We start from the raw sequence: 21,720 nt of genomic DNA on the forward strand, positions 1-21,720 counted from the left end.
GGAAATGCTTGGGATGTTTTCCTCATGTGTAATATGTTGTGTTTACATGCTGTATATAATCTGTCCATATTTAAAACACCGCTATTAGTTGCTTCCGCATAGCACATTTTCTTGCATATCCCTTCGTTCCCTTGATGTTTTCTAACTAAACAACAGATCATTTTCAAGCATATGGATTCTAATCTTACATCACCGTTTGGCATTTTGCAAAGCCATATCGTAATTTGCTAAATGAAAACGAAAAACCGAGTTTATACAGTAATTGGAGTAAAGTATTACAATCTGCATCGTCTAAAAACGCCTCCCTTAAGAAACACCTAACTTTTTACAGAAAACTAGTCAAGGGTATCTATAACTGAAGGGCATTTGTGGGGAAAAAAAAATGCTTTGCGAGTCATTTCTTTTGTGGTGCGGACATTCGTGGGCTCTTTCAAGGCTTCTATTCCCTTTGAAATTTTTAGGTTCTGAACTTACCCATCAGTAATCCAAGAGGAGGATCTGAGAAATAATGTACCAACAATTACCTGCCATAGTCACCTCATATAAGTGAGTGGACACTGAGGATATGGGCACTCATTTAAACACAGGTGAGGTGGGGTAGGTCTTTTGCAGGAAAGAAGAAATTGTGAGGTAGCTACTTAGTAGAGTCAGAGGGGACTATTCTCCCTGATTACAATACCTGGTTTATGTTTGTTATTTAAAACTCCCCCTGTGTTTTCCGGAGGAAAAATACTACATTACCACAGTGAGGCTATGGACAAAAGAAACTTGTTTGAAATTAAAATTGTGGTCAAGGACTTGAATGTTCAAGAAAGGTAATTTTCTTTAGTCTATTAATATTTGAAATGAGAGAAAACTATATATAAAAGTATATGACGATATACATTTAGATTTTGTGCCATAAATACATTCACACTGGGCCATGAGTTTGTAAAATATTCTGTGGGCTTATATTGTTTTTTAAATGAATTAGAAATCTTATTTATAAAAGAGTCCAAAATATTTATCTCCGTAAATACTGTTATTAACCTAGCTGGTTAAAATGCAATTATTTAGTCATTAGGTTACTCATCTTTATGTTGTTTTCTAGATTAAAATGAGTGAAATGTGGGGATTACTTTTGAAAAAGAATTTTTGAAACTCGTTGATGCAAAAGTTATATTCACCTCAGGACTGCTTAACTTGAGGATTCTTGTGTTGGAAGGCTCAGTATTTGTGCAAAATGTGCTTCAACTTAAGCCCATATTGCAAGCCTAATAGACTTCTATTGATATGCCATACTATGGATTCCCAAGGAATCTAAAAAACAAAATAAAGAAACCAACTTCTAGAACTAAGAAGTGAATTCAACAAGGTCACAAAGACTCAACATAATACAGATACCACTCTTTCCCAAATTGATATATGGATTTAAAATAATTCTTATCAAACGCCCAGAAAGATATTTTAGATATATATACAGATGAACTTTTACTAACATTTGTATGTCAAGTCAGCAGTATTCTAATAGCTCCAACAATTTTGAAAAATAAGAATAAAATGAGGGAAGCACCTTTACCCAATTTTTGAGACCTATTTTAAAACTATGGTAATCAAGAGTTTGAGATTGGTGAATGTATAGACACGTAGATCAACAGAACCATATATAGGTATCCCTTGCTTTTCAGAAGTTTGAATTATGCCACTTGACTTTTACCAAAGACCCACATTACTCTCTGTTTTCACCAACCAAAGGAAATCCGAAGAGGATTTTTATAAAGACAAACAAGCAAAAAAGTATTCAGCATTTGTTTTGCAGTAAGCTGGTCGAGCTACAGGCAGCAGGTACCCCGAGCAGTGAGAGTGGCCCTGCCCAGCTCCTTCCTGGGAGCTACACTCAGCATCTCCGGATCAAGTCACCAGAGCTTTGAACTGTGTTTGTGAGCATCTGTACTTTATCTAAATTTATTTTGAGCATCTGTTGACAAGATGTATCCTAAGTTATCAGAAAAGCTTAAGAGGCGTTCTTTTTCAGGCCAAGGAACACTCAAAAATGTTTTCTTATAATGGCATTTGCTTCTTTGCTTTATGTCATTTCAGTTTATGAAGAATTTCATAGGAATGCTCTACTTTTGGATAGCAGGAGAAACCTATAGAGAACACAGCTAGAAACTAACACAAACAGGCCACACTGATTTTTGACACAGGTGAAAAAGCAATCCAATGTAGGAATGATAGCTTTTTAACAAATATTGCTAAATGAACTGTATAACCATAAACAGAAAGAAAAAGAGAGAGAGAGAGAGTGAAGGAGGGAAGGAGGTAGTGAGGGAAAGAGGAAGGAAGGAAGGAGGAAGGAAGAAGCAATGTACATAGGTAGATGATAGATATATAGACAGGCAGATATTTGATCATATTTTGGAATGATAAAATGGCAGAGAAATCAACAGATTGATAGAAATCTGTTGTGTGTGTGTGTGTGTGTGTGTGTATGTATGCACAAATATACATAGACAAAATGTGAATATCTTTATATTTACCATTAGCTTGCATATGAAGAATACACAGAAAGATTTTGGCTAGTAGAATCAGGAGAGAGGATTGGAGGATTGTGCTTTCAAACCACAAAGGTATGATCACTGGAAAGGGAACTGTTGCAATTGTTTTAAGTTCATTTATTTATTTTGAGAGAGAGAGAGAAAGATAATTCCAAGCAGGCTCCTTGTTGTCAGCACAAAGCCCGATGCAGGGTTTGAGCCCATGAACCATGAGATCATGACCTAAGCCAGTATCAAGAGTTGGAGGCTTAACCCATTGAGCCACCCAGGCACGCCTGTGGCATTTTAAAACAGGCCACCCACTACAATCAGCTGTCCACATAAATTTATTAGGACTGAGTAACAGCTTTCTCTAAGCCTAATAATGGTAGTTCCTGCCAACATTAACCTTGAGATCTGGAACTTTGAGATCCGTGAGATCCTACCCACGTTTGCTTCCTAAAACTATACAAAGTTTAGTTTTTAAGATGCTCGTGACGGAAAGTCTACTCAATTCAGCCTAAGTATAAAGAGAATCTCAATGGCTCATTAGATGGTAAACTTTGCCCCAGGAATGATTCCTTTGTCTCTCTGCTTTTGTTTGATCTAGGTTATGATCTCTCCCTTCTAATAGAGATGGTTCTATTTCAAATAGCAAGAGGCGTTAGTGACACAGAAAAGAGAACTCCCCTCTTGCCATTTCGTTAGGTTTACATTTCAGGGAAAGTATCTGATTGGTCTGACATGGAAAAATGCTTATGCTTTTTAACACAAGATTTGCCCCATGGCAGTGGGGCAGATATTATCTTAGTCCAGATCCTAGGGCAGAAGGAGCTGCCCAAAGAAGTAAAGAAAGGCCTGCTGCACTGTCATTCTCAGTTGGTTTGGCGTCTTTGCCTCTCCACCCTGCTATCTAGCTTGGCCTGTTGTTCTCTTCAACATAGGACACACATTGACACTAATCATAAAGGGTTAGGGTAAGAAATAATTGAGTTAAAGATGTACTTGTTGAATTGAATCTGAATTTATGTCTGTAGCTTATACATGGTCCATCTCTAAGGGAAGCATATCACTATGAGATGGCACCAGAATTTTGTATATTATGTATTTTACATATGATACATTGCCTCCTCGTTTAATATAATATTTTCCCCAACAGGTGCTGAAAAAAATAACACGACAAATAAGTTTACCAAAAAAAACATTTTTTATTTGCTTATTCATTTGCTCTTAAAAACTTGACTCTTCAGTCTTTTTTTGTGTGTTTATGCAAAATGTATAAAACTGAATTATCTCATGTTCTGTATATGAACTTTGTTATGGCCTTGAAATTAAGCAACTCCTTTTGGCAAGTGGTAAATCATTCTTTATAATTTTCAGAATCTGTTCAATTTAGTATCTGACATATATCAGAAGCAGGTTTAGTTCTAGAAAAAGTAGATCATATATACATTCATCAAAACTTACAGCACAACTAAGAAGGGTTTTTTTTTAACGTTTATTTATTTTTGAGACAGAGAGAGACAGAGCATGAAGGGGGGAGGGGCAGAGAGAGAAGGAGACACAGAATCAGAAGCAGGCTCCAGGCTCTGAGCCATCAGCCCAGAGCCTGACACGGGGCTCGAACTCACAGACCGCAAGATCATGACCTGAGCTGAAGTCGGACGCTTAACCGACTGCGCCCCCCGGGCGCCCCTGTAATACAATGATTTAAAAAACCGTCTTGTGAGGGTACCTGGGTGAGGGTGGCTCAATTGGTTTTATGTCTGACTCTTGATTTGGGCTCAGGTCACGATCTCATAGTTCAGTTTGTGAGATCGAGCCCCACATCAGGCTCCAGGCTGACAGCATGGAGCCTGCTCGGAATTCTCTCTCTCTCTCTCTCTCTCTCTCTCTCTCTCTCTCTGCCCCTCCCCTGCTCATGTACATGTGCTCTCTCTTTCTCAAAATAAATAAATAACCTTTAAAAAAAAAACCCTGTTATGTAAAATATAAGGTTCTATCAACAGATACCCTTGGGGTGTGGCATATTAGTCCCAATGAAACTAAATATATCTTAACTTGAAATGGATTTTAAAATAGAAACATCTGCTACAATGACTTTTTGCCTATTCACCTCTCTTCCTTAATTCCTATACTTCCCTTATGACTACGTTAAGAATGGACTATCTCTTACCATTGACATTCCAATGAATGGCTCGGCTGCGTATTGCAAAAGAATAGGAATAAGGATACCCACTTCAAATTAGTAGGAATCAGGCATAAAATGTAAATATCAGAAAAATGCATACTGTCAACACAGCTATTTTGTAAGCCTTTTCTATTATCTGAAAATAAATCTCTTACTGTTATTGACTTTCAAAATGGGGATAAGTGTAATTTAAAATTTAATATATTTGCTTAATGATTTTTAAAATTACACTGTTGTCTCTCCACATATCTGTAATGTCTTTCTTTTTCCTGAGAATCTGTTAATTTTCTTTTTTCTTATTATAGTGTTTCATCACTCATTTTGAATCCAGAGGGTTTTAAATGTTAACCTGGGTCAAAACGTTACATATGACTGATGATTAGTTAGAAACTTATTCTTGAAATATTTGTCCCCTAACAAATCCTTCATGATTATTAACAGTCTCAATTGTCAAACACTGCCAACCACTAAATCATGCCATAAAGAATTTGAGACTTACACAATATAAGAATCATTATTTCATATAGCATATAACTTTCCTGTGATATGTTTCCTGAGTAATAGATTCCATGACTTATTCATGTATATAAAACACGACTAACACTTTTAGAATAGATCATAGATAGGTAAGATGTGGACTTCACTTAATTCAAAGCAACTCAAAGAGAAAGATTTTGGTTAATGTTAAATTGGTTACCCATAGTTTTGAATAAAATCTGAATATTGCTTAAATGACATAATATTTAATTTTATTAAAAAGGCAAACATCATATCGAACTGTAATCATAAGAGTGATATAAATGGGACTTCAGAGCCAAGTGGATGTAACAAAAATAAGAAGGTGAATATTTATTAATGATTTATTATAAGTGTATATAATGCTGTTATTTGTATATAATATGTATTACTACATTTAATATGATGCTATAATACGGGTACCATTGTATCCCATTTTACAGATGAGAAAACCTGAGAAGCTGTGTGAACTAACCAAAGTGAAAGTTAGTAAATAATGAAAACAGGATTACAACACAGGAAGTTGGGTTTCCACAGCCTGTTCTATGCTATCAGTTCTACTGAGAGTTACAGGTATGACAATGTTTGGCCTCTTAAAGGATTTTCATTTATTAAAATTGATCAAATTAATAACCCAGGTATTATTGAATAGTTTAATAATTATTAAATCCATAATTTATTATTTTTAAATGACTCACGCCTTTATTTAAAATCAATCAGTCAATACAGGCTTGTGGCTTTAGCTGTTTCTGGTTAATCAATTCATTTACTAATTATACCGTTTGAATTATACATGTTTATACAATGCATATATATCCACATTAAGCAAAATACTTTTTCTCTTTTTAAAAAATTTTTATCATTAGCTTTTAACTTCTTGTTTAGTGTATGTATTGATAATTAGAATATTCTATAAGAGAATTTGTCGAGGGAGCTTATATAGTTTTTAAATGTTTTTTATTTATTTTTGAGACAGCACAAGCAGAGGAGAGTAAGAAAGAGAGGGACAGAGGATCTGAAGCAGGCTCTGTGCGGACAGCAGTGAGCTAGATATGGGGCTTGAACTCACCAATCACAAGATCATGCATGACCTGAGACAAAGTCAGACACTCAACTGACTGAGCCACCCAGGTACCCTAGGAGCTTATCTTTTTAACTGATAAATTTTGACTCTTTAAATCTCCATTAGAAGAAACTAACAAACTTCTGTTCTTCAAAAGTCAGTGCACTTTGATATTTCCAAGTTTCAAGTCAACTCTCAAAGCCACATGGGAATAATTTCTACATCTGTTCATGCTTACAGTGGAGTAAAGCATTTAAACATTTTTTTGTCTTCAGTTTATTTCCAAATCTCTAACCCAAATTTTTTTTTACTTTTCTTTGTCACAAATTTTGCACTGTTCATTTTAAATGCCTCAGGCAATTATTTGGCAATTTAATGCCAAACTTTTATTCACTTTTTCTCTAATAGCTTATTTCATATAAATGTAAATCATGACCTAATCCTTAAAACTGATATTTAAGCAACAATGAATAAAATTGTTTATTTGCAAAATATTATTTGTCTAGAATTCCAGTTGAAATCAATAAAACCATGTATTATTTTCATCTATATAATTTTATTTTCAAAGATAATTTTTACTTAATACAGTTTTATAAGTAATTCAACAAAAACCTATTGAAAAGCCTATTATTTGTCATACACAGGCTCGGGGCTGAGAATATAGAAATGACAAAATATAACCCTAATCTGGAAGAATCTAGGACTACTTTAAATGTAGTAGTGAAGCAAAATGGACAAGAATTAACTGAATGGGAGATAAAACAAGAAATGCATAGTATTAGGAAACCATATATATTTCTGTTCAAATGTGTGGAAAGAATCTTATGAGCAATCTTTAAAAATAATGAATTCCTAGTGGATACTGTACTAGGGCATTAATTCTTTCAGAGCATTAAGTTTAGTCAATGCTCATGTATGCTAATCCTCCCATGCTATTTAAATAGCTTATATAAATGTGACCTGGATCATTCATGGAATTACCCTTTTTATCTGTTATTTCTATTTGTCAGCTCTCAAGACACTTAAGTAGAACTTTGGTTTTAACATGTGTACAGATAGATACACACAGATACATATACATATATGAATCACACATAACGCATGCACACAAGCATGAAGACACATATTTTTAGGTCCTGAGATTTGATTTTGTAGTTTTAAACAAGATAGAACGAATAAAAACAAACCAGACTGCAGTTTCGGTTGTAATCACACAGACACCCATTATAATTAACTTACACAGAGATAGAGACTGAGGTTCCCTTTGGTACCTATGTAAATCATGCAAAAATTAGCTATGATAATAAAAATCTATTTCTTACCATTCATATGTAAATTTAAAATCAAGAATTTAATTAGAAATCATTTTAATATAAAGCAAATATTGCTGGCTTTGAGTACTTTCTGGAGAATTAATATTTAGAAATAGCCTGAAAGCAAGTACCAAGCTGCTTTTTAATTAAATGGAGGAGCTAAAGAAAGGAGTTTGAAAGCATCATGTTCAAAAACGACCTCATGAGATAAATTGTTGGTAATCTTGGATGAGTAAGTTAAATGAGGAAAATGTCAACTAATGTAACAATATATAAAAACATGCAAGCTTTCTTACTTTCTTCACTACTACCCGAAAATACATAATTCAAAATAAAATAATAACTGACACAATAGAATAATACCTAGAAGAGCTTATTTTGATTGACTGTTTTAAAAAGGTAACAAGGAAAAAATTAAAGTTTCAATGCAAAATCAGATGCATGACTAATTATTGTATTGGCTATGAATAATATGTGTTTGGACATCATATTTGCAAAATATGTAAATGTATCTGAATGCAAACAATAAATATACAGTTGCTAATTTAAATAATTTTAATAAAATTTCATAAATTTGGGGTACCTGGGTGGCTCATTCAGTTAAGTGTCAGCCTTTTGATTTTGGCTCAGGTCACGATCACAGTTCAGGGATCAAACTCTGCATTGGGCTCTGCCCTGACAGCATGGAGCCTGCTTGAGATTCTCTCTCCCTGTCTCTCTGTCCATCCCCTGTTCCTGCTCTCTCTCTCTCTCTCTCTAAATAAATAAATATTTAAAATAAATTTAATACATGTGTGGAAGTATAAATGGTGTCTCTAAGTCATGGTCATAGAGGTCATAGAATGTTAACAAGATCAATGCAGGGATTGTCTAATTTGCAGAAGCATAAAAACTTTAGCTGACTTGTGACTATACAAGAATCATTATATGTGTCTTAGGCATATTTAGGAACGTATTTATAGCCAGTCACAGTAAAGGTGTGAAAAGCAACACTCTTTGGAGGATCGACCATTAAAAAGGAGCTCTCCACTACAGAACTTAAGACTCTTAGCTTTCATGGTCCAGTGTCACTTGTTGTCACTGCAGATGTGTATGAGGGTCTCTCAGCTTGAAGACTGAGTCTCAGCCTGAGGCAGAGCAATATCCTTTGATGGGATACTACCCACAGTGGTAGTGTAGCAGTTTTCAAAGAAAAAGCTCATCTGTATTTTTAAGGCAACCAATGATCAACTATCAAAGAAATCCACCTAGGAATGAGTGTGTTAATAGGAAGGATCAACCTACATAATTGAAAATGTTCGTATTGTATATATTTGTCTTGTTGGATATATGTCTATAACAAATAAGGGTGGAAGGATTCCTGTGGCCAGTTTCCACTTATTATATTTAAGCCAATAGAGTGAATCAATGTAACATGGTTCATTATAGGGATTGGCTCTCCTTGCCCAATTTTGATAGAGACTTCTATTATCTGTTCAAATCAAAAAGAAATTAAAATAAAATATACTGAAGAATTCCAAAATATTTCTGACACTAATAAACAATGGTAGTCCTCACAACTTTCTACTCTTTTATGTCCATAAGGAAAAATGTGTAAAGAGAGAAGAGGAAAACTTAAAACTTTTCTTATATAAAGATACCAAATTGTCCACTAAAATAGTCGAGTCTAACAAGATTACATAATGTCATCATAAAAATTAATCATACTTTTATATGCTGACAACAGAGTTAGAACTTGAAATTTAACAAAATAGGATTTAAAGTATCATCAAAAGCATGAACTTAAGGATACATTTTTAAAAACATGCAAGAACTATACTTCAAAAACTATGACAGGGGCACCTCGGTGGCTCAGTCGGTTAAGCTTCCGACTTCAGCTCAGGTCATGATCTCACAGTTTTCGAGTTCCAGCCCCGCATGGGGCTCTATGCTGACAGCTCAGAGCCTGGAGCCTGCTTCGGATTCTGTGTGTGTGTGTGTGTCTCTACCTTCCCCTGCTCATGTTCTCTCTCTCTCTCTCTCAAAAATTAAAAAATAATAATAAAAAAAAACTATGACATATTACTGACAGAAATTAAATAAGACCTAAATAAATAGAGATCATGTCACATTCATGGTTTGGAAAGGTCAATACTGTTGAGGTCAATCCTCAGTTGTACTTCAGATTTATTACAATCAAAATCAAAATTCCAACATCCTCTTTAAATATAAATTTTCAAGGGGCGCCTGGGTGGCTCAGTCGGTTAAGCGTCCGACTTCAGCCAGGTCACGATCTCGCGGTCCGCCAGTTCGAGCCCCGCGTCGGGCTCTGGGCTGATGGCTCAGAGCCTGGAGCCTGTTTCCGATTCTGTGTCTCCCTCTCTCTCTGCCCCTCCCCTGTTCATGCTCTGTCTCTCTCTGTCCCAAAAATAAATAAACGTTGAAAAAAATTTTTTAAATATAAATTTTCAAGAATATTTTAAAATGTATATATAAATTGCCAGGGACCAAAACAGTCAAGACAAATTTTAAGAAAATCAATGAAATTGGAACATTCACATTATCTAATTTTAAGAATTAGTATAAAAGTACAATCAAGAGAGTGTTATTGGCAAATTGTTAGACAGGTAGATTGATAGACTATACAGTTCAGAATTAATTCCAAACATATCTAGTCAATTGATTTTTGACACAGCGCCAAAGTAATCTAGATGGAAAGCAGAGTTGTCTTTTTTTTTTCCAGCAAATAGTGCTGGGAAATTAGATAGCTTTATGTAAAAGAATGAACCTTGACCCTTTACCCCACTGTAATAAAAAAAAAAAAATTAACTCAAAATGCATCCTAGACCTAAATGTAAGAGTTAAGACTATAATATTTCTGGAGAAATATATAGCAATAAATCTTTGTGACCTTTAGTTAGGCAAAGGTTGCTTAGATTGGACACAAACTTGTAAGATATTATAGGAAAGAAAGAACAAAATTACCAATATGAAAATTAAAAACATCCATCAAACATCCGTCCTTCAAAAGATACTATTCAGTTTTTATAAAGAGGAACAGCAGATGTAAGAAAACATTTTTTCGAAACTAATTTCTGTAAAAAGCTTGTATTCATAATATTTAAAGGAATCTTTAAGTAATACAAAGAAAACAGTCCAGGGGACAAAAGGTTTGAACTTCACTTCACCAAAGAAGATATATGAATGGCCCATCAGTACAAGAAAACTTTTCAAAAATGATGGCCCTTCGTAAAAGGCAAAATAAATTGATAATAATGTATCATTACATATTTGTTAGGTTAAAACAAAACAGAACAAAACAAAAAAATGAGCAAGAACATACAAAAACAACACCCTGACAATTCCAAGTACTGACTACGATGTCAATAAACTAGAAATTTCATACATTACTGGTGGGAACACAAGTGGTATAGCCACTTAGGGGGAAAAATGTTATTAGTTTTTTTGTGTGTTTTTTTTTGTTGTTGTTGTTTTTTGTTTTTGTTTTTTACAAATGCTACATGGCACTATAATCCTGCTCCTAGGTACATACCCAAGGTAAATGAAAATTATGTTCACCCAAAACCCTGTATGGCAATATTTATGTAAGCTTTTTTTCATAATCATCTAGAATTGGACACAGTATTATGTGATTTCATTTATATGACATACTGGAAAGTTAAATTTATTGGCATAGAACAGGCATGGCGGGGGGTGAGAATTAACCACCAAGGTGTCACACAGGAAATTTTCAGACTGATGTGATTGTTTTAGATAGTGGTGGTAGCTAGATAACTAGCTCTAGATTTGTCAAAAATTATGTAACTGCCACAAACAATAAACTTTGCTACAGAAAAATTAAAACCAAATCATTTGGGGGTATTACAAGAAGGAATGCATGGTGTGACAAATGAATCTAACTACATTACAAATTGTATCTATATTGCAATATATATACACACCTGTATATATATTGAATATACTTAAAATATACCTGAAGATTTCTATTCAAAAAGAGGATGCTGGAATTTTTATTGTGATTATAATAAAGATGCAGATCAATTTGGGAGGACTGGACCTCTTAACATGTGTTACACATATATGACAAACTCCATGAAAAGGCAGGAATGAAGTAGCTGACCTTATTAAAGCAATCTCCTTTGATGGTTACTTACAAGTAACTCTGAGAAAGTGTCTTAACTGGACACTATGAGGTAGCAGACAGAAAATAAGTTTACATAAATACTATATTCTAGGTTTTATATCTTTTAATTTTTTCTCTCAAAGCAGTGCTGGTTAACAACTAAACAATCTTACATGGATACTGGGGTCAGAGACATTAATACTTAAAAAAACAATAAAAAGTAATTACTATGAGCCAGGCATTTCACTGTCTGAGAAAGAATTTAAAAATCAGCTTATAGGGAGGAAATGATGCTAGAATAAACCCTGTGGTACCAGATCAGAGGTACTAGGTCAGATCAGAGTAGAAGATACCTGTATCAACTCATATTTACCTCAAACTATCTGCAGATGGATAGACCTAGAACTAGAGTGTTTTGTATGCAAGACTGTGTACACACTGGATGTCCTAGCTCTACCTCGAGACAGACTAGAAGCAGCGACACCTTAGAAGTAACTAACAGGCACCCCTACAGCCCAGATCTTAGTTTCTCAATGTCACTCTCCACCAGAAGGAACCAAAGCGCTGGAGACAGATGTCTACTTTTAGGGCTGGAGCAAAGGAAATACAAGATAATCCTGGAGCATCTTGTAGCATGAGAAAGTAAGGAATATTTAAAAATAAAATTGGGGGGATGTCAAATGACATAGAAACTAACTTGAAAGAGCCTCTCATGACCCAATGTAACAGTTTACTTTTGGGGGCTTCCCCCACTCACAGTATACATACTAGAAATCCCTAGTTTTAAGAATCTACCAGAAACAGGGGCACCTGGGTGGCTCACAGTTGGCTAAGCACCCAACTTTGGCTCAGGTCATGATCTCACAGTTCATGAGTTCGAGCCCCGCATCGGGCTCTGTGGTGACAGATCAGAGCCTGGATCCTGCTTCTGATTCTGTGTCTCCCTCTCTCTCTGCCCCTCCCCCACTCGCTCTCTGTCTCTGTCTCAAAAATAAACATTTTTTTAAAAAATCTACCAGAAAAATTCAAAAGGAATTCGGTGTGAACTGAAAACAGAACAGTTGGAAGTATTCCAAGTATATATGCATTGCAAATACTAGGTTAGTTCTACGGCTATCACTTTGCCCTACTGGGTAATGTTTGGACCTATACTGAATACTCCTGGAGACCAGATAAGGTGCCCCTCCTCCACCCACAAAATCCCTCGTAGTACCTTAGGAAAAGAAAAAAGAAAAAAAAAAGAAAAAAGAAAAAGAAAATGAGTTTATTTTTGCACTTTACATAGCAAATCTAGATTATTTTACAAACTTATTTGCCCAGTGAAGTCACATTACATTAGAAGAAATTTTAAAGTTGTTTAGTCATATAAATCATATATATAATGCATAAGTATATGTTATTATATAGTACATTATTCAGGCTTTTATTCAATATCTCATAATAATCTTTTTTCTGCTAATTAATATATATTAATGTATGTTTTAATTACCTTGTATTATTATATATTTTTAATTAATTTGCATTTTGTTTAAGGAAAAATGCAGATACCTATCCAAATTCTTACTTTATTTCGTGGCATATAGGTATAATACTTATAACATGAAATACTTTAAAAGTATTTTCATAAATTTCATTTCATCTAGTCTTTGTTTTTATTGTGGAAAAAGAGCCTTAAATATTAACCACCATAAAGTATAAAAAATCATTTTTATAGGTCTTCTATTGATAAAGGTTTTATTATCATTGTCCCTCCTTATCTATCCCAAAGCACAGACCTACTCTGGTTTCTGTTTAGTATCTCAGTGCTCCTTGTCAACACCAATTAACTCAGGAGGTGAACTGTTTGTTTTTCATTGTGACTTCTCCAGGCAATAAATAAAGACCCAGAATAACAAAATCTGAAATACTTACGCTGGCAGGTCTATTGCCATGATTTATGGTCAATGTAGATTTTGCTCTTACAGTAAAGTCTTATGCCAGAAATATTTTGTCATAACAATATTACACAAAATACAATCATAGTGATATTATTGGAAAAATGTATTGGTGTCTAGAAGCAGACTTTAGCTCATCAAGGAATGTTATTATAATACCATTTTGGTAAAGAATGTTTTAGCTTCATGTTTGTCAAAGTGAAGGGAGAACTATTTGGGGCTCAACATTTTCCCGTTACCACACATGTATTTCATGCTTTTTGTTATGCTGGCTTTCCATTAAATTTATTTATGCTCTATTGCTCTTAGGAGAAAATAATATTCATGCAGAATTTTAGTTGATCTGACTCTAACAAATTTATTCTGTTTTTTCTTCTTTGGTGACTTTCCCATGCTACTGTTTTCTTCTTACATAAAAAAAAAAAAACTTTAGTAAAACCATGGAATTAGATTTTGACCTCTTACATTCCTTATCAATAGTATTTTAACAGTATTATTGAGGTACGATTGACCTATAATATTTGTACAATTTTGCTTTAATAGATGTGCATATTTATAGAACCATCACTATAATCAAAATAATGAACTTATCTATCACTTCCAAAAGTTTTCCTCATGTCCTTTTTTACGTTTATTTATTTATTTGGAGAGTGAAAGAGAGGGAGGGACAGGGAGAGAATGAGTGGGGGAGGGGCAGATAGAGAGAGGGACAGAGGATCTAAAGTAGGCTCTGGGCTGACAGCAGAGAGCCTGACATGGGGCAAAAACTCCTAAATCATGAGATTACGGCCTGAGCTGAAGTCAGATGCCTAACCAACTAGGCCACCCTGGTGACCCTCCTCATGTCCTTTTTTTAATGCTCCCTTTTGGTCCCTCTTCTTTGCCCCAACTCTTCTCTCCAGGAAAACACAAATCTACCTTCTGTGGCTACGTATTTTCATTTCCTATTATGAAAAAATATTTTTTAACGTATATTTATTTTTGAGACAGAGAATGAACGGGGGAGGGTCAGAGAGAGAGGGAGATACAGAATCCGAAACAGGCTCCAGGCTCTGAGCCTTCAGCACAGAGCCCGACCCGGGGCTCGAACTCACAGACGGCGAGATCATGACCTGAGCCAAAGTCCGGCGTTTAACCGACTGAGCCACCCAGGCGCCCCTCATTTCCTATAATTTTTAAAAGTGAAATCATGTCATACATACTTTTGTCCGGCTTCTTTCACTCAACATTATTTGCCGATCTGGCCATATTGGGTCATATAGTTTCTTTTTGTTGCTGAGTAGTAACATTGCATTATATATGCATATATCAAAGTTTATTTATTCACCTGTTAAAGGACATCCCAGTTTATTCCAGTGTTTGGCTATATGAACTAAATGTGATAAATCTTTGTATGGACATATGCTATCATTTGTCTTCCTAGGCAAATACCCTAAGTAGAATTGCTGGATCACACTGTAGGTACACGTTTCGTTTCCAACAAACTGCCAGAGTATTCACTGAGATTGTAAAGAACTTTGAGGAGTAATCGATATAGTCAAAGTGATAGCTATAATTCCTGTTGAAAATTTATGTCTTTTTAAAAATTTTTTTTTTCAACGTTTATTTATTTTTGGGATAGAGAGAGACAGAGCATGAACGGGGGAGGGGCAGAGAGAGAGGGAGACACAGAATGGGAAACAGGCTCCAGGCTCTGAGCCATCAGCCCAGAGCCTGACGCGGGGCTCGAACTCACAGACCGCGAGATCGTGACCTGGCTGAAGTCGGATGCTTAACCGACTGCGCCACCCAGGCGCCCCAAAAATTTATGTCTTTATATGTGGTGGTAGAAAGATGAGAAATTCTTCAGTCATAAGAAGAGTAGCTGTATTTCTTTAGGTATAAATATAACATTGTTTTGTTGTAGTATGAAAGTTCCAATGAAGATAAAAAGATGTTTATGGGAAGTGAGCACCCAAGTTAGCAATTTATTACCTCTTGGCTCCTAATTCACCCTTATTGCCTCCTCTGTGGTAATGAAGATGTGGTTTGTAAAAAAACTACTTTGTCACCTGGTATAATGTTAATACCGGACAATAGAGGAAACAAACATGAAGGAAGAAGGGGTGTTTCCTCCTGGTTCTTATGTATCTTGTTTGCTCACTAGGCTCCTGGAAAGTCGTCTTTCTTACTTACCACATGTAATTTATCCTATGCACATGTAGATTTCTACAGACTAGATTTTTCCATCACTTGATTCCTCAGTGCATGCTTCTATCTTTATGTCCCTTTTTTGTATCTGAAATAATTTAATCAATGATCTATATTATTTGACATTCAAAATATACTTCCATGCTGAATAAATAAATGAACAGTTTCACATTGGAAAGTCTTCGGATTGAGGAGTCAAGATGGCAGAGTAGTATAGGGACTGTGAACTTGTCTCATCCCTGAAACAGATAGATCAGCATCAAACCATTTGAACACCTAAGAAATTCATCTGAGGAATAATGCAACAATCTGCATAACTGGAGCCAGAGAAATTGACAGATATGCAATGCAGAGAGGTGCATTGGGGGAGAGAAAAGCTGTGGAGACAGGGAGGGTAGGGACCCATTTTTGTAGAGAGATGACAGAGAAAGAAAGGGGGAGACCGCAGCACATTGGGATTGCACAAGAAAAGCACCCCCCTGAAAGTACCCGGAGAGAAAGAGTGAAAACACTCACAGGGTACTGGAAAAAAATCTGTTCACCAAAACCACTGATGGCAAGAAAGAGGAGGGTTTCAACACTGCTAGTATTCTATAAACAGTGGAGCATGGAGTCTGAAGTTTCAGAGCTCAGTGCCTGGTGGTGCTCTGGCGAGGAAGCAGGGTGAATCCCCAGGAACAGGCAGTGCAGTCTGAGGGATCCATGTGCCACACAGGGAGAAGCAGTTCCCCTCTGAGTGTGCATTTGGTAGAGGCCATATGGCCTCCTTGTAGGCAAAATCTCAGTGAAGAGCAGCCATGGTTACTGATACTGGAACAAAGACACTAGAGGGCAGCAAAACCTGGCACCACCTGTGTCTTGTGATTTGCCATCAACTCTGGATCATGCTGTTGCATGATCACAGGAACATTTTCTGTGACAAGCCAGCACCCAGCTATTGCTTGGCGAGACTCTTCCCCAGAGAGTCCACATGGGTCCAAACCGCAAGGGTCTCTGAAGTGTGGGGGTTGAAATAGAGCCTTATCTGAGATAAAACTCTGAAGGGAAGTGCTGCTGGGCAGGTAGATGGCTTAGAGATGGACAGAGTAGAGACAGGGAGTGGAAGGAGGCCTGAGACAAAGGAGTGCTTGATCGTGGGTCGGTGAGGGCATAGTGTTCCTGTGCGAGAGCCCAGGGAGCTGGTTGAAGGAATTTCCACCCCTCCTACCCACAGGCATGCACACACACACTGATCCACCCCAGTAAGCTAATCAGTGCCACTAAGTGGAGAAGGGAACATTTACACCAAGCCCCGCCCAGCTGCCCTCTATGAACATCCGCCAGAAAACCAGCACAAATCCCTTCCACCTGCTTATGGTCTACAAATTATAGTGTGCTGTAAAGTTTCAGTTCTAGGGGAAACTGGATGTAACTCCATTCAGGTTTCATTCTATTTGTTGGTTCATTTATTTGTTAATTTTCTTTTCTTTCTTTTTTTTTTTTTTTTTTTTTTTTTTGCTTAGGGTTTTTTTTCTCTTTCTTAAATACAGAAAGACCAAATTCGATTTCTTTGTCTATTCTGTTATTTAATATTTATTTTAAAATTTTTAACTATTTTTTCCCTCCTCCTTTTTCTCTAGTCTATGAAGCTTCTCTCAACAAGCAGACCAAAACACACATGGAATCTAGCTTCCTTCATTGGATTTTTTTGTTTTGTTTTTAGTAATTTTAATTGTTTATTTTATTAATCTTTTTCTTCCTCCAAAATGACAAGGTGAAGGAGTTGACCCAAAAAAAAAAAAAAAATAAGGGAAGAAATGAAGCCAGGGATTTAATCAACACAGATATAAGTGAGATGTCTGAACTAGAATTTAAAACCATGATTATAAGAATACTAGCTAGGGTTGTAAAAAGCATAGAAGATACCAGGGAATATATTTCTGCAGAGATAAATGAAATAAAATGTAGTCAAGCTGAAATTAAAAATGCTATAACCAAGATATCTTGAATGGATGCCATGACAGAAAGGGTGGATGTTGCAGAGCAGTAAATCAGTGAGATAGACGATAAAATATGGAAAATAATGAAGCAGAAAAAAAAGAGGGAAACAAAGGCAAAAGATTATGAATCAAGACTTAGAGAATTCAATGACTTATTATAGAGTAATAACATTCAAATCATAGGCAGGTCAGAAGAGAAAGAGAGAGAAAAAGAGGCAGAAGGTTTTTGTGAGCAAATTATAGCTGAAAATTTTCCAAATCTGTAGAAGGGCCCAGACATCAAAATTGAAGAACCACAGCAAACTGCCATTAGATTCAACAAAAAGTAACCATCACCAAGACATATCACAGTCAAATTCACAAAATACACAGACAAGGAAGAATTATGAAAGCAGCAAAAAAAAAAAAAAAAAAAAAAAAAAAAAGTCCTTAACCTGCAAGGGAAGACAGATCAGGTTCACAGCAGATCTATCCATAAATACATGGCAGGCCAGAAAGGAATGGCAGGGTATACTCAACATGTTGAATCAGAAAATTATGCATCCTAGAATACTTTATCCAGGAAGGTTGTCATTCAAAGTAGAAGGAAAGATAAAGAGTTTCCCAGAAAAATAAAAACGAAGAGTTCATGACCACTAAACCAGCCCTGCAAGAAATTTCAATGGGGGCTCTTCTGGGGGGAAAGAAGCAACGAAGACTAGAAAGTACCAGAGAACATCACCAAAAACACCAACTCTATAGGCAATACAATGGCACTAAATTCATATCTTTCAATAACCGCCACAAATGTAAATGGATTATATGCTCCCATCAAAAGACATAGGGCATCAAAATGGATTAAAAAAATAAGACCCATCTAAAAAAATAAATAAGTAAGACCCATGTATAGACTGCCTATAAGAGACTCATTTTAGACTTAAAGACACTTGCAGATTGAAAGTGAGGGGATGGAAAACCATCTATCATGCTAATGGATGTCAAAAGAAAGCCAGAGTAGCCATACTTATATCAGACAAACAAGACTTTAAAGCAAATACTGTAACAAGAAATGAAGAAGGGCGTTATATCATAATTAACGGGTCTATCCACCAAGATCTAACAACTGTAAATATTTATGTCCCCAACTTGATACAACCAAATATATAAACTAATCACAAAATAAACTCATTAATAATACCCTAATAGTTGGATTCTTTAATGCTCCACTTACAGCAATAGATCAACTAAGCAGAAAATCAACAAGGAAACAATGGCTTTGAAAGACACAAGGGTCCAGATGGACTTAACAGATATATCCCGAACATTGAATATATGGTCTGTATATTCTAAAGAAGTAGAATACACATTCTTCTCAAATGCATATGGAACATTCTCCAAAACAGGTCACATACTGGGTCACAAATCAGCCCTCAACAAGTACAAAAAGACTGAAATTATACCAAGCATGTTTTCAGACCACAATGCTATTAAACTTGAAATCAAACACAAGAAAAAATTTGAAAGACCACGAATACTTGGAGATTAAAGAACATTCTATTAAAGAATTAATGGGTTAACCAAGAAATTAAAGAGGAAATTAAAAAGAACAAGGATGCCAATGAAAATAAAAACACAACAGTCTAAAACCTCTGGAATGCAGCAAGGGCAGTCAAAAGAGGGAAGTATATAGCAATCCAGGCCTTCCTAAAGAAGGAAGAAAGGTCCCAAATACACAACCTAACCTTACACCTAAAGGAGCTGGAAAAAGAATAGTAATTAAAACTCAAAGGCAGCAGAACAAGGGAAATAATAAAGATTAAAGCAGAAATCAATTCTCAAAATTGATAAACCCCTAGGTAGATTGATTAAAAAGAAAAAGGAAAGGCCAAATAAATAAAATCATGAAAGACAAGAGATCACAACCAACACCACATAAAACAAACAATAATAAGAGAATATCTGAGCCATTATATGCTAACAAATTGGGCATTCTAGAATAAATGGACAAATTTAAACATAAACTTATAAACTACCAAAACTGAAACAGGAATAGAAAATTTGAACAGACTCATAGCAGTAAAAAATTGAATCAGTAATCAAAAACTTCCCAAAAAACAAGAGTCCAGGTCTGGATGGCTCTCCAGGGGTATTCTACCAGACATTTAAAGAAGAGTTAACACCTATTCTTTTGAGGCTGATCCAAAAAATGGAGATGGAAGGAAAACTTCCAAACTCATTCTACGAGGACAGCATTATCTTGATTATAACCAGACAAAGACCCCACTCAAAAGGAAAATCACAGACCAATCTCCCTGATGAACATGGATGCAAAGATTCTCAACAAGATACTAGTAAATCAAATCCCACAATACATTAAAAGGACTATTCACCACAATCAAGTGCGATTTATTCCTGGGCTGCAGGGCTGATTCAATATCCATACATCAATCAACATGATATAGCACAATAAAAGAAAGGATAAGAACCACATGATCCTTTCAATATGTGAAGAGAAAGTATTTGACAAAATACAGCATCCCTTCTTGATAAAAACCCTCAAGAAAGTAGGTATAGAGGAAACATAGCTCAAGGTCATAAAGACAATATATGAATGCACTACAGCTAATACCCTCAATGCAGAAAACTCAGAGTTTTCCTCCTAAAATCTGGAACATGCCAGGGATATCCACTCTCGCCGCTGTTGTTCAACATAGTGTTTCAAGTCCTAATCCCCGCAATCAGACAATAAGAGATATAAAAGGCATCCAAATCAGCAGGGAAGAAGTCAAACTTTACTCTTTGCAGACAACATCATAATTTATATGGAAACCTGAAAGACTCCACCAAAAAACTACTAGAACTGATATATGAATTTGACAAAGTCTCAGGATACAAAATAAACATACAGAAATTGGTTTAATTCTATACACCAATAATGAAGCAGCAGAAAGAGAAATCAAGGAATCGATCCCATTTACAATTGCACCAAAAACCATAAGATAACTAGGAATAAATCTAACCAAAGAGGTAAAAGATCTGTATGCTGAGAACTATAGAAAGCTTATGAAAGAAATTGAAGAAGATAAAGAAATGGAGAAACATTCTATGCTCATGGATTGGAAAAACAAATATTTTTAAAATGTCTATACTACCCAAAGCAATATACACATTCAATTGCAATCCCTATCAAAATACCAACAGCATTCTTCACAGAGCTATAACAAACAATTCTAAAATTTGTATAGAAACAAAAAGTACCCCAAATAGCCAAAGTAATGTTGAAAACAAAACAAAACAAAACAAAAACCCAAAGCTGGAGGCATCACAATTCCAAACTTCAAGACAGTAGGGTACTGGGACAAAAACAGACACAGACACATAGATCAATTGAACAGAATAGGAAACCCAGAAATGGACCCACAAATGCATGGCCAGCTTATCTTTGACAAAGCAGGAAAGAACAGACAATGGAAAATGTCTCTTCAGCAAATGGTGCTGGGAAAACTGGAGAGCAACATGCACAAGAATGAAACTGGACCACTTTCCTACACCATACACAAAAATAATCTCAAAATAGATAAAAGACCTACATGTGAAACAGAAAACCATCAAAATCCTAGAGGAGAACACGAGCAGCAACCTGTTTGATTTGGCTGCAGCAACTTCTTACTAGTCATGTCTCCAGAGGCAAGGGAAACAAAAGCAAAAGTGAACTACTGGGACCTCATCAAGATTAAAAACAAAAACAAACAAACAAACAAAAACCTATCCACAGAAAAGGAACCCATCAAAACTAAAAAGCACCTGAAGGAACGGTATAAGATCTTTGCAAATGAGTTATTATCCCATATCTATAAAGAACTTATCAAACTCGATACCCAAATACAATCCAGTGGAAAAAAATGGGTAAAAGACA

This window comes from Puma concolor, chromosome C2 (genome assembly GCF_028749965.1).
Source record: "Puma concolor isolate L17-30 chromosome C2, mPumCon1.1.hap2, whole genome shotgun sequence".
In the NCBI taxonomy this organism is placed as follows: domain Eukaryota; kingdom Metazoa; phylum Chordata; class Mammalia; order Carnivora; family Felidae; genus Puma; species Puma concolor.